Source organism: Rissa tridactyla, chromosome Z (assembly GCF_028500815.1).
Source record: "Rissa tridactyla isolate bRisTri1 chromosome Z, bRisTri1.patW.cur.20221130, whole genome shotgun sequence".
Taxonomy (NCBI): Eukaryota; Metazoa; Chordata; class Aves; order Charadriiformes; family Laridae; genus Rissa; species Rissa tridactyla.
In genome coordinates this window covers 54,931,756-54,945,608 of record NC_071497.1, presented here as the reverse complement: position 1 = coordinate 54,945,608, position 13,853 = coordinate 54,931,756, and positions in this window count along the sequence as shown.

Here is a 13,853-nt window from a genome sequence, read left to right as displayed (position 1 = left end):
GACTCTCCTAGAAGAGGTGCTGCATTATGAAACCTTACAAGATAGAATGGGAAAAGGGAAAAAAATACAGAAGAAAATTATTCTCAGCATCTCTATCCCTACAGTTGCCTACAGTTAATATATTAAAGTCATTATTGCCAAGGGCCTATGAATATTTCAACAACAGTATTGATACAGTACCAAAAGACGGATCTTTTTTTACTAGACTAGACTCTGTGGTTCTCTGTCTTTACTTTAAGTCTATCTCAGGATGCTCAACTTTAAACATCTTCTGTTGAATCTGATAAATTTTACACAGATTCAGTTAAAGTAATTTCTCCCCTCCCCCCCCAACATAACTCCCATTAACTTCAGAGAATGTACTTCCTAGTTAAAAATGTACAAAAGTGTCTGTGACTTGGATTATCAGCATATGGCTAGGAAGAGTTTCAGCTCAAATTTGAGTGGGCAAGTGTCCATGTTACAAAAATATTGTCATACTTGATAATTATGTTCATGTGAAGGACTTTATGGAAAATCAAATTATTCTCTCTTTTCTAAACATGGTTGCTCCAGAGGTGGCCACAAGTCTATTGTCATGCCAATCTACATAAAAACTCCTGAAGTCTTTAGTATTAATCCAGCACTTTTCACGAGCATTTTGTTCACCTTATTTTCAATTTAAAATATGAAATATTGCAAATTTCATGAATTCTGATATCAGAAGGAACATTTCTACAGTATGACCTCGACTGACCTGTGTAAACAGATTACTGAATTTTACTGAAACAGAAAAAATGTTTTACTTGTAACCACTCTGTTTATAGCATCTGAAGGAGACCTACAAGAAAGGTAGAGAGGCACTTTTTAGAAGGGCATGTGGTGGTGGGATGAGAGGTAATGGCTTTAAATGGGAAGAGGGTAGGTTTAGATATCACAAAGAAATTTTTCACTGTGAGGGTGGTGAGGCACTGGAACAGGTTGCCGAGAGAAGCTGTGGATGCCCCATCGCTGGAGGTGTTCAAGCCCAGGCTGGATGGGGTTTTGAGCAACCTGGTCTAGTAGGATGTTTCCCTGCCCATGGCAGGGGGGCTGGAATTAGATGATTTTTAAGGTGCCTTCCAACCCAAACCATTCTATGATTCTATGTTTACTTTTCCATTTTTTGTTTTATGTTTCCTTTCATCCCATCCATTAATGACTGAATGCAAGCTCACTGAACATTTACTGTGTTACAGAATGTAGTATATATGCTATGCACTATCACATCCTTTTAAGGAAGACTGTGTATTTTGGGCAGAACAAGAGGTGTTAAAACCACATTATCCAAACAAATCTGCTCACCACACAACATTCTCTAATCATTTTTATTCTCAGCAATTCAATTAAAACAGAAATTAAGACCATGAGAAAAATCTATGTTTTAGCCAAAGAAGTTATTCATGAAAATGGAATGGAAAGATTAAATCTGTTGTATTGAATCCAGATTATTAGCAAGCTTGGGTGCCAAGTCCTTTGTTTTTCAATGTTGAAAAGCACTTTTCCACATTAAACTAGCCCTATGAGGGAAATTACATATTAGTCACAGTTTTCCAATCAGAGGATTTATTTTTCAACAAGGGAAAAAAAACTTTTCAAAGTTCTGTTATAAAAATGACAACCCATTCATTATGAACTTCTGCAGACATCTTTTTGGGATGCAAATATAGTTCAATGACCTCCATAGGTCATTGCTAGCACAAACATGAACTGGTAGGAATCAAATCCACAACCTAAGAATTTGGTGGTATTTTCTCATTTGATTAAGAAGGCACAAAGGACACAACAGGGGTGATAAATTTCAACTCCAGTGTTTATGGAATAATAGCAACATGATTCGTGTTTTTAATCTCAAGTAGTTTCTGCATATTTGGTATGGAGTTATGATTTTTTTTAAAAAATGGAAGGCAAAGAAATAGAGACGGTTCCTTCTCCAGACTTACTTTCACTTCCCTCCTCTTGATTTGGCTCTGTTATCTCTTGTTTGGTCTTGCAGCAATGTTCAAATAGGTTTCTTCCCTCCCAGTAAAGTTGCCAGTCTCTTTTTATTGTCTTAGAACTACCCACATACAGTGTCTTTCTAGAATCATCTGCTCCTTAGGTCTTCTAATGCCTCCTTTTTCTCTACCAAATGACTATGCTTTCTTACCCTTCTTAAATCTCTCCTTTCTCAAATTCCAGCTTGTCTGTTCTAGTCCAAGACCCTGGGTTTCCTTTCCATTTATTTCCAGTTTCATTCATTTCCTCTTTTCCAGAGTTACCTCATTCTCTCTTGCCCCAAACACCTCTGTCGTCAACCTTACTATCTCCTAAATCCTTCCACCTTTAATCCCAGAAATACACTTTCACTTATATATGTAATGGGGGAAAAGGGAAGGAGATAATATTACCCGAGCTGCATTTTTTTGAGATCCCAGACAGGTCAGCACACTTTTGCTCAACATGTTGAGAAGGAGGCTGTAGCAAAATACCATACAACAATACACATGGCTTTATTGCATCCAGTACCTACACTGTTCTACAGAACACCCTTCAGAAGCTGCAAGTACTGAGGCAGGAAGCAGTTCTAAAGAGCAGGTATCCCACTGAATATTTCTTCTTAATACAGCATTCAGTACCTAAATGCTTGGTTGGCTATGCATTGTTCCACATTTCCCTGCCTAGATCCAATTCATTTTGGTGCTGCAAGGCCTAAGACTGATCTCAGAAGGAGGTGACATATAGCTAATATTTGGAAGCTGTTTCTCTTTAAGATTTTGAGGAGATGGAACATCAAAGGAAAGAAAAGAGTAAGTCACTGTCTTATCTGGTTCTAAGAAACAGGTCACAAATATAATGTCATATCGGGGGCCTTCAGGAACAATATTGGAAGGCATAAGCTGTCCCGTCAAGAAAAGCAATGGTGTTGGGATCAGAAGGATGTTAATTCAAATATCACTAGTATGACTGACCCCTCTTTGCACATATAAAGGATGTAGTAATCCTAGGATTTGCATAATTCATTGTAAATAACATGCCAAATCTCAGGACATTTATAACAGTTTGCCCTGCAGACTCTAGTGAAAAGCAGCTGGTTTTGTGGACTCACATGAGCAGAGACAATTTAAAAGGTACAGCTTGAAAGAATGCTGTAATCTTTTTTTCTTTGCATGCTGACTCCCAAGGTGGCAAAATGCAGTAATGATAGTGATGATGGAGGTGTCTTCCTGTAATTATCCTCTCAGAACATTCAACAATATATTGAGTACCTTCAGTATGATCTGAAACAATAAAGTTTGCTACCAAGAGATAAATCATTATCTCATTCCATCACACAAATTTTCTTTCATTACACACACACACACAGAGACCCCCTTTTCTAAAGAGGTTTATAAAAAAGATGTGGTGAAGTACTTTCAGTCAGGACTTTTTCTGTACCATATAGTAGTTTTGAAAAACAAAGAGGGAATGGGCTTGTACATGTTTTCTGAACACAGAAAGGCGCTACATTTATGAAAATTATTTTGTGTATGATTTCACTAAGAAGCAATTGGGCAGAGAAAATGGTTATTTTAGTTACAGCAAAAATAAAGCTGCGACTTAAATGTTTTTCGTTTAGCAAGGATTGTTATTTTACTTGATAATTCCTCCAACAACAGACAGGAACAACAACAAGAGTGGTGTTCTGTGTTTGGAACAACATTCATGAAGAGAAAAAAAATAAAAGGAAAAAATGTCTGTAAATATTTCTACCAATCCAACGCTTTCCAGGTTGTATTGGCTCATCAACCCCATGTCAGTTACCAAGGCAATGCAAAGACCACCACAGTTGGTCCTTTGTTCAATGCTACCAAGATGCTGTCCATCACAGCCTAACAAACATTTTGGCCTCTTTATTCTGGTGTTGCTAAGCAGAAAAAAGGCAGACATGCCTTCGGCAGAAGGAGACATGCCTCCTCTTCCTACTCCAATAGATCTGGGTGTTGTGAAGACCATGGATATAACAAACCCTAACAGTTGCAATGTGTTTATAAATGATCATTTAATTTTAAATAAGAAGAAAGCAAAAGGAGTAATTCTGAGCACAAAAGGAAGTTTCAAAGATTGTTTGAATTTACTAGGATCATATGATGCAGTAAGCCACTGAGCAAGTAAGCTTGTGTATGACGCTGGTAAGTATTTTTCAGACCTGTTTCCGGAAACAAAGCTGTCTATCATGTGAGGATGGCCTACATTTCTTGTGTCTACTCTGTGTTTGGTTCGGCTTAAAACAAACATTTGTCTGTGCTTCCCTTACCTAATGATTCAGGTTGGTCTACCTTAATGAACTGTGCTTTTCATTATTTACTGTTCTCCCAAAGTGCAGAAGCAGTGCATGGAGAAATCTGCTTCCAAAGGGATCTGGAAGACAAAAAGCTTCCACTAATGTAGAGAAATGGCTTCCCAGGGCTTACACATGCTTCGTTTCCTACTGTTATTTTGCAACTGTCTGGCAGCACAGGCATGGAAAGTTACCTAGCACTATCAGCAGTGATGATAATTGTAGTTCTATGCATAAAAGCATAAAAGCTTAAAGTTAGTTTTTGTCCTTTAGTAACTGAAATACAAGAAAAAAGTACCTCGTCTCTTGTGAGTATCAGAATGTCCTTCCCCAGTGAGGTTTGGAAAAGCTGTACATCACAACCTGTGTACTTAGTACACCATTTCATGCTAGTATCCAAAACTGAAGAAAACAGAAGTAAAAAGAATTTTTTTAAAAAAGAAAAAGAAGTAAAAAGAAGGCATAATGGAGAATTTTTTTACTTGCTTATATCGTAAGATAAAATACTATTCTTGCGCATAGAGAATGAAAATATACACTTTAAATATATATCTGAACATACACTTTTGTATCTCTCGCTGCATTTTTTGCATTACAAATGATATTGATTATCTAGACAATAAGTATCAAGTAGGTTATATAGACAAAGTCTCATGCCAGTGCCTACACACAGCATAATTCTGAGAATACTCTTAGCATTCACAGTACACTAAATGAGGCGAGTCTTCTATTTAAAGTGATGCACTTGGATAAGCAGTTGCAGGAGCAGAGACATAAAAAATGTAGTTACATTTCCCTCTAAAGGCTGAATTGGTCTGCTGAAACTTTTAAAAAGCCCTATGAAAAGTATATTTTTATGAGTATAGGAATTGAGTATGTTCTAAAGATATCCAAAATACTGTCACCAAGTGGAAAGCATGGAAAGCATTTAAAGAAATACTAGGAGATGATATTCCCAGAGCTCACTGTTAAAACCTTGGTGATTTCCATCTCCTTGTTATTTACACAGGATCCACTCCTCTTTCCTCTGTATAAATTGCTTTCTTCTGGGTATGATACAGAAAGTGATTCAACTCTCTTTACAAAACCCCAGTGGAAATCTGAGCACTCTGAGAAATTCATGGGGTCTGGCTAGTCAATGTAACTAAGACTACCTTCAGTATGTAAAAAATCCTTGTGTATTTTAAGGAGAGCAAAAAGGTTAATTTTTTTTTTAGCGGAAAACCTTTAAATAGGGAACAGGTTTTGCATTTGCAAATCCTATTTTTAATCTCCCTTTGCAGTGAATATTCAGGGATAGTAATAACACTGCAATATCTTCTCAAGAATTTGCAGCTTTGTCAGTTGTCCTGGTTAAAGGTTTCATTATTTGCTATTGGCAGAGCACACAGGCATGAAGCATTCATTAATTTATCATTCTAAGTTAATATACGGTATCTATTTAAATGTGGGAAACTCACTTGCAAAAATAACTTGGTACATTGTGTGCTGCTTATTGATTGGAAAAAAAATTACAGCAAATGGCCAAGGATAAATAGCTGTTCTTTTTCAGAGGTTAATATCAGATCAAAACAGGTTTGTAAATACCCTCTTGACACAATCCAGTTCAAAACTATGTTTCTGAAAATGTGTTTTTCTGGATATATAAAAAAGCTATTTGTAATTACCATAGTCAAAAGAAAAATGAATAATGCAAATTTTGTCTCTGTTTCAAAGATCCAAGCATGATTAACATAGGTAAATCCATTTGTGATATAGACAGTTCATTAGAATATCTTTAGAAACTTCTAATCTCCAACCAGCAAGGCACTCCAAGACTCTTTGTTTTCATACTTCACTAAAACATTTGAAAAAAATGGAGCTGTTAGAATAGAATAATCTCGGAATGGCACTAACTCACCTTAACTCTCTCAGTTACCTCAAATATCTCTAAAGCAGGCAAAATGGTTAACTATGAGCAAAAAATTAATATTTCCATTAGACGAAGATTATGACTAAGTTTTCGAATAAACCTCTTTGAAGAGCACAGCCTAAAATCTCCTGTGTTTTCAGAATCTAGAACAGAAGTTATTTTTGCTTTCGAGTTCCAAACTATATTAAAGATGAAGTGGTGTGGGTAGAGTAAGGATGTGGGAGACAGCCTTAATTAAGGGGAGGCCTCCAGACCTCACAGTTGTACAATTTCTTGAGTCATAAGAAATCCATATTCCACTGTGACTTAGTGTGCCTTTTAGGATATCTGGATGAGAGCTAGCAGTAATATTTACAGTGATTATTCAGAGTTAATAGCGCAAAATGCTTCAGAAATGAAACACGGGTCAGGAGTTTCTACAAAGTCAATTCTCTACACAGTTTCACTTTTCCTGCCTACCCGAGCTAATCAGTAGACATCCATTTGCTGGATTTTTGCTCTTATGATGTAATGAAACAGTACAATGCGTGATCAAATTCCAATTATTACTTTTAATGCTGTTATTCTTATTGAGCAAAATCTTAGCTGTACAAAAATTACTGTTTTATATAAAGTTCTGTGTAAAACTCCAGAGTACTACTACTACTGACTAGTCTAAACAATGGTATTTCATGGCACCTTGCATGTTCCTATTAGTTGGCATAGATCTACTATAACTAGTTGATAAGCATGAAAAGAAACAATAATGCATTTTGTGTAATCATGAATCTAGCGGAATTGCATGTTAGTCAAAGCTTACAGAAACAGAACTGCTTTTCAGTTCTTCTCAGAAACTTAGGGGCATACAGAAATTTAAGTGCAAGTTCTCCCTTGCCCAGAGATTTTCTAGGAGAGATTATAACCCAGGTGACTTTGCTTGAGCTATATATAGAAGACCCTGCTTGAGTATGGAAGGGTAGACAAGGTCACCTCCAGGTAACTTCCAACCTCAACCATTCTGTGACTGTGATAATCAAGTTTCCTGAAGATAGTTCAACAACAGTGAGTCAAAGTTCCTGTTTAATCACTGCATGCTAGGAGAAAAAAAAAAATAATTCAGATTTTCTTTGTATGTCTTTGTGCCCCTTTTGTGGTTACTCTGTAAATACAAGAAGCCAATTTACCTGCAGGCCGTAAGTCAACATTGGACAATACCGCTAAGAAATTCTGAAGCAAAAAAAATTCTGAAACTTCTAAATACTTCTGCAACCCAGTTTGAAGAACTACAAACCCTGAATAGTCTGAACTACCAACTTCTGTTGTAACCTTTAACAATAATCTAACTAAAGGGAATCAGTTTTCAAGTACAGGAGATGCGGTTCTTTTAATGCGACTGGGAGGACATTTGCTTACACTACCTACTTATTGTTAAGATCTATTCTGTAAAGAAACCTTCTGCTGCCAATAGTGGCCTTGTAAATATTCAGGATCTGTCTGAGTAATTGAAGAAAACAGGGATGAAAGGAAAGACTGGAGTATAAGAAAAAGACACATTCCTGGGTCATAGGTCTTAGGAGAAAGGAGGAAGATCTCAAAAGCATAAGCATATTATCCTTCACAGCCTTGAACAGAAGCCAGAATCATTTAGTCTTTATATTCTGCTGCTGCCAACAAATCTCTGAGAAATACAGGAGTAAATACATGTACACATCTATTGTTGATCATTCTGGAGGATGACAACTTACTGTTGTTGTCATTTACTTTATTTGTTCAAGGAATGGAGGTCTGTGTAATGGACCTAATCAGAGACTCCAGTCATCTTGAGGAAGTTCTTTGACCACCACAATTTCCAATAACAAATTTGATTATGGAAGATAACAATTTGTTTGGATTAACCAATTCATTACAGTTGCATTCTATTTTTTCCTTCACCACTGGAACACTGACATCCTAGGTGTTATTTAGTGAAAACCCTTCACGTTAATGTACAGTTGTCAATATAATAACATTTTTCTGGCAAACAACAGCAAGTGCTAATTGGGTCATCAGTATCAAAAATTATCTTTCAAGATGGAATAAATAGTAGTAACAAGCAAAGACCAGAACAATCAGTTTAAGAACATCCAGATTTTTGTGTGACACCAACATATTAGCAGAACTTAAATAGAAAAAAAGAGACAGGTTGGTGTGGAAACCCAAGGTCAGAATCTACTTTCTTGAACAGCTCTATAGCCTATGGACAGAAAATATCTTGCAACTTTTGTGTTGTTAGGTTTGCTATAGCTAGTGGGTGTGCCAATAGAAAGATGACTTGCAGTTCTATAATTTTGACAGTTAAAAGATATTCCTACAAAGTAAATGAAGTGTGATTCTTGCATATGCTAGCTTCATCCTAAGAGTATAACAGCAATGAAATCACAATTGCATGGTCTGAACACTTGATAGCAACAAGATTCTGCACCTTGAAAACAGCTCTGGTTGCAAACAAAGGTAACAAGATAGGCACTGTTAACACGGAGTAATAGAAAGTCTGCATTTAGAGAGCTCATCAAGAAAACAGAACAGCCAAAATGAGAAAGCAATAAAATTTATGACTACATCAATACTAAAAATACGAAAATTCTACAATGGTTTAAATGTAGACTGGGATTAATGAAATGGTAATGCAAATGCATGAAAAGAATGTGCAAAAGGCAAAAGCAAATCATAAGTGGGAATTAAAGGTCAGTTTATTCATGTTGGGAAAATCAGTTCACCTTCATCCACCCATTTGCCAAAGTTGTGGTTGTTTAAGATACACAGGAAAAGTTTTTTTTCCAGTTTTCGTCTTACACAACTATTTGGAAACTCATGTCAATATTTTAAAGGCAAGCTTGTATCTCAATACACAGTGTATAAACTTTTTGTTTACTTTGTAGTCATCACTTCCTGTCACACATATTTGGAGCTATATTATTTGCATTTTTTTTAAACAAGTGATCTGTATACTGCCAAAGCGTTTCAATTTAGCAGTTTTAAACGTTCTAAATTGCAATTATGAATGGTCATAAAATAAAGTAATATATGCATTGTGTTTCTTAGGTGTAAGTCAGTCTTTCCTTTCTGCTTTTTAAGTCATAGCAAGACTCTGCACTCACTCAGAGTTTATGTTTCTCCATAAATTCAGTGACAGTCAAAAGAAGCACTAAGAATTTAAGGTTTTAAAACCAGCGTGGTCCACCACCTGTTCTCCAAGAATTGGAATGGCTCTGTATTTAGAAAGCTTTACGTTCTGTGATTTTTCTACAGTAAAGCAAATGAAAACTTCCCGATAATTTTCTCAGGTCTCCTATATCCAGAGGGATCACCATGTCTGACAAAATTTTGGTTTTAAGAGAAGGCTATGACCCTGACTTTTCTTTCCAGGTGTCAATGGTGTATTGTTAGGTTTCATCTGCTCCAAACCTTGCCATGTCGTAAGAAAGTTTTTATTTATAATTCACTGTAAGCTGTTTATTTCAAGCTAGTGGAACTTTCCTTATTTTCCAGGGAAAAAAATCCAGTTACTGAGGCCTGTTATTTTTAAATTGAAATGGAAGTTAAAACACTTTCTGATTTCATAAGAAGAATTCATCTACTAGGGATTTCTTTATTACATTACTGGCTGCTAGCTGTATATAATGATATATGTACTGAAATAAATCTTTCCTGTACTTATACCATGTTCTTATAATAAAAAGTTCAGGCTCAAGAACTGTAAAAAAGTTTTAAAGCTTTAGGAGCATTAAGAAAACATTTTAAAAATTATAATATATCTTCTCTTTCATGGACAGTTCTTCAAATTTCTAGAGCCTAAAGTGAAGTAAGGCTTTTTAAGGAAACTTTTATATGTATAATGTCAAAAAAAATCTTAAATAAATAAAGACACCTTCATTTTTCAAAAGAACAATTTACCTGGGAAGACTGCCTTACGTGTTCCCTGTGAATAGTTGGAATGGTGAGGATGTGACCCAGCAAGTTCCCTCTTCAGTACACTAGTTGGCAATACACTAACTCAGAAAAAAGTGAAAAAAACCTCCAAACCCCCAACAACCTCCCCCCCATAAAATCATTACATGAAGACTCTATCAATAAGATATGCTTTTAAAAGTGTCCTGTGATTCCTAACTTCTTGTGATATTTTCTGAGAAAATTACTTGACATACTGCTAACAGAAACTGTGCCCATATATCTGCAGGGACTTTATGTTTCAGGTACAGCGCTATTTCCACCTGTGCAAATACCAATAAAACTAATTTCAGAATTGAAAGGTCATGTCTGATTTGTCATGTGTGTTCTGTAGACTCATGACATATGCCCAAGGCATTATGAGCAAAAGTTAAGCTTGAAAACAAAGAAAAAATAGTGAGGTAGAAAACTGTGAGTTTCTAAAAATACAGCAAAATTGGACTTCCTAAGTCAGAACATATTCCCATTTGTCAGATCTAATCAAGTATCACTTGGCTCTGTCCATTTTTCCAAAGTCGAACAGTTTTTATTCCTAGGGGGAGGAAATTTCTTCCTTTACGAGCTCAGGCTAACAAAGAGAATTTTTACTTATTCTTCCATATTGTCATTTAATAGTGTCTTAGTTCAAGGACAGATAATCTCTGACACTTCACTTTTCTATGATCTACTTACTGTTAAATTTTTATGTGCTTAGGGGAAAATTACATGTTAGGATGATCCTAACCACTTCCATATATATGTGTGTATGCATGTGTGTCTTTTGTTTTTTATATATATTTATATTTTGTAAATTTATTTTATATACATTATATCTAGTGTATATATCTGTGTGTGTACGTGTGATGTATGGTCTCTTCAGGATTCTGTGATGAATCATTACATTGACAAGATGATACATTTTTTTAAAAATCTCTTAACAACTCTGTAAATAGACACATTGACATGCATTTCAGTTGCCAACTATGTAGTCAACTGATGAGTTACATGCAGATGTGGTTTGCAATATTTTCAAACTGCAAATGTGTTTGTAATGAGACTGCTTGTGTTAATGAGAAATGCAAGACGAGATCTATATTTTAGAATATTTTTAGTTTACTCTGAATTATAGGGTGTCTATAAGCAGTGGTTATCATTGCTTCCTAAAGATACTTGTAAAAATAATACCATGAGGGGAACAGAAGGCACAGGAGTATAGTCTGATTGGTGCACTTAATAGTTTAAAAGATTAAATTAAAAAAAAGTCAAAGTGGCTCTGATTTACAGAACTAGTTCAGTAACTTGTATAGGATTCCTAATGCTATGACATTGAAAACATAAATGTGTAAGACATTCCAGCATTTGAGAAATCTGTTCTATAAAACAAAATAAAAATGAAAGCATGGGTTCAACCATGAAGCAGCTATCCAGAAGTACAATATTAACAAATTTAACCACTATATTTTACTAATATTTGTCCTTTGGAGGAGGGAGTTTTTGCAGATTAAGTTTTCTGAATATAAGAATTGTCACAAAAACCCCCAAACAAAGTGTCTTGTGTTTTGGTATTTATAAGGATCAGTGAGTGCACACAGGGTAGAGCCAAAATGTATCAAAATAACCTAGCTGTCTCTTGCTACATTTATTAAGTTCAAATTGTTTTTGTGATACAGTCACAATAGTCTGAATTTCAGTCTTAACATTTGCCAATGGACCAGAAAGCTCATACTAAGTTTGTATTCCCTGTCAGGTAAACAAGTGTCTGTGGAAAAGAACATTTAAAGAAGACAAATATATTGTGAGGGTAAGAGACTGGTTTTGACTACCTATTTCACTATATAAATGTGCATACTGGCAAAACATAGCATATTATTTAAAATTTTGGGGATGCAGAGCTAACAAAAAAGGGGAAAAGAATTTTTATAACAGTCTTTATCAGAATAATAGAAGGAATTAAGTTAATATGCTCAGATGCTGCAGAGAAAAAATGCTTTGAAAGAGAAGTACTGACAAGTGCCCTTTTTAATTACCTAAAGACACATTTAAACCACATTAAAAAAAATTTGATTAGTTTCTAAATATAACCAGTTATTTAGTAACAATTCTTGACAAATAATATCCAAAATGTACAAGATACAATACAAGAAAGCACTCCTAAGGTAGTTCTGTTAATTCTGTGCATTGGCTTTGATGCGATATGTGGTTAATATTTGCTGCCCCCTGTAGTTTACCTTGACATAGTTTCCATAAAATCGTCTGAGGTGACTAAAATATAGAAACTCAAAATATAAACCAAGGATCCTGAACTTTTCTCTTGATTATCCTTTAGTTATTTCTTATTTCTGTGATCATGTCTAAACTGTTGTTGTGTTGAGAATTGGGATGATTCTCAATGAAGTTTTTATTCAAATGTTATTTGATAGATTAAAATGAACTGATATTTTAAAGTACATGGATCATATTTTAGACATGACTCTTCTAAAATAAATATTATTTCCTTTAAAGAGACAAACCAGACAAATATTTAATAACTTGCTTTGTAAACAGTGACAGCATATAAACTTCAACATACTCCTTATGGTTCCTTGATGTCTATTTTTGGGAAAAAATATTAAAAGTGGTAGTTTGGAAATTTAGCAGGCATCTAAGACACTTGCTGAGTTTAAAATGGCCCCGTCACTGACTAATGAGATATCACACTGCGCCCCAAAATTTAAAAACTGGACTGCACAGTTATCAACATCTTCCTAGTGTTGAAGGACAGATTAAAACAGCCTAGCAACAGGTTACATGAGAAGAGACGATGGCTGTGAGGTATAGCTCAGGTTTTTTTAACCCAGTAATGCTAGAACCAGACTTCCTGGAGATTTTACGAGGCTACTAAACAAGGGATGTATATACTTATTTTTGTTTTAGTTTAGAAGAAGAAAATTCTGAATTCTGGAGACTAGAACTTAAAAAGGTTTGCAGCACATTATTTTGTTAACTGCAGGCTATCATGTCTTGTAAAAGAAGCTTTTATAGGTAATAGTCACAAAGAATTACATCCAAGTTCAAAAACTGTGTTCAATGAGTTCAAACTCAAAGCCTCCCAACCAGTGAACGTGAATTTATCTCATTTACAAATGACAAATAATGGAGTTAAAAAGCAAAGTGGGAGCAGATATGAAAAAATGGCCAGAGGTGTCAGCCTCTGACACGGATCAGGACACAATAGCAAATCTAGTCTGGTTCAGAAAAGTCTTGGTACAGATAGAATTACCTTGAAGTTGTACTTGACCTTCAGCAAAGATAGTCATGCCATGCTTAAGTAAAAATCAGCAGGTGAGGAAAGACCTAGGCAATTGAAAATTGGTCTGTGCTCACACAGTTCATCAATCCCAAGTGCTAGGCCTGAATAGTTCTGAGACAGAGCAATGCATGGGGATTTTTTTGCTTTAATAGACAAAGACACAAACTTAAATTCTTAAACCTAAATTCTTAAATTCTTAAACTTAAATTCTTAAATTAAATTCACAAACCAAAACATTTGGTTTATATAGGTGTACACTTGTTAGCGTATGTACCTGAGGTAGAAATTTGTCTTCAAAAACAAATTAAGAAAACAAAGTAGAAGGAAGGAAGAGGTAGTGGAAAGCAAAAAGAGGGAAAAATACCATATAAATGTCTGTATTTCAAATA